This window comes from Lagopus leucura, unplaced genomic scaffold, assembly GCF_019238085.1.
Source record: "Lagopus leucura isolate 7727_CA_CO unplaced genomic scaffold, USGS_WTPT01 27933-0_obj-0_obj, whole genome shotgun sequence".
Lineage (NCBI taxonomy): Eukaryota > Metazoa > Chordata > Aves > Galliformes > Phasianidae > Lagopus > Lagopus leucura.
Genome location: NW_024968204.1, coordinates 654 through 1296, shown reverse-complemented (window position 1 = coordinate 1296; position 643 = coordinate 654). Strand labels below are relative to the sequence as shown.

Here is a 643-nt window from a genome sequence, read left to right as displayed (position 1 = left end):
GGGGGGGGGGGGGGCAACATGCAGAATGGGGAGAGGGCACTTAGAAGAACGGGGGAGTGGCGTTAGCAAAGGAAGGGGGGACGCTCACCCAGGGCGCTGCCCCCATCCCACAGGGGCTCCTCGGGGGGGTCTGCATCGCCATCCTCATCCCCTTCATCGCGGGGGGGTTCCTCACGGCTCCCCCTGCCGTGCAGCTCCCACAGCAGCTCCGTGACTTTGGCCACTGAGATTTCCGTGGCCGTCTGGGGTGGGTCGGGGGGGGGGGGGGGGGTGGAATTCACAATGTAAAATACAACACCATCACAAACATTGAACCCCCCCACCCAAAAAAACAGTGCCCCCACCACCTTCTCATGGGTGCCGATCCGGGTGAGGCCAAAGATGAGGAAGGGGCCGGTAACGACGTCCCCCCAAAACCCCCGCTTTGCCCCCGGCTGTCCGTCCTGGGGGGGGTGGAAAGGGGGGAGGGGGATCACAAAGAGTGGATTTCTTTTGGGATCCCCCCACCCCCACCCCACAAAACTCACAACCTGAGTGTGGCGGCCGCTCTGCAGGGTGGGGTTTGGGATGCCGACTTCTCCCCCCCCGGCTCGGGGGATAAAGGCAGTGCCGCTGCTCCTCCATAGGGCAAATTCGGGGGGGG

General features: G+C 64.5%; 1 long non-coding RNA gene across 2 annotated transcripts; it reads right to left on the bottom strand.

The window, feature by feature from the left end:
- Positions 1–93: 93 nt before the first annotated feature.
- LOC122193515 lies at positions 94–635 on the bottom strand. Of its 2 annotated transcripts, none has more exons than XR_006182926.1 (3): positions 531–635; positions 348–443; positions 94–242 (listed from the first exon to the last, which is right to left on the bottom strand). It is a non-coding gene; the product is annotated as an uncharacterized LOC122193515 (long non-coding RNA). The 2 variants fall into 2 exon arrangements; XR_006182927.1 differs by having other exon boundaries at positions 528–542.
- Positions 636–643: the final 8 nt, after the last annotated feature.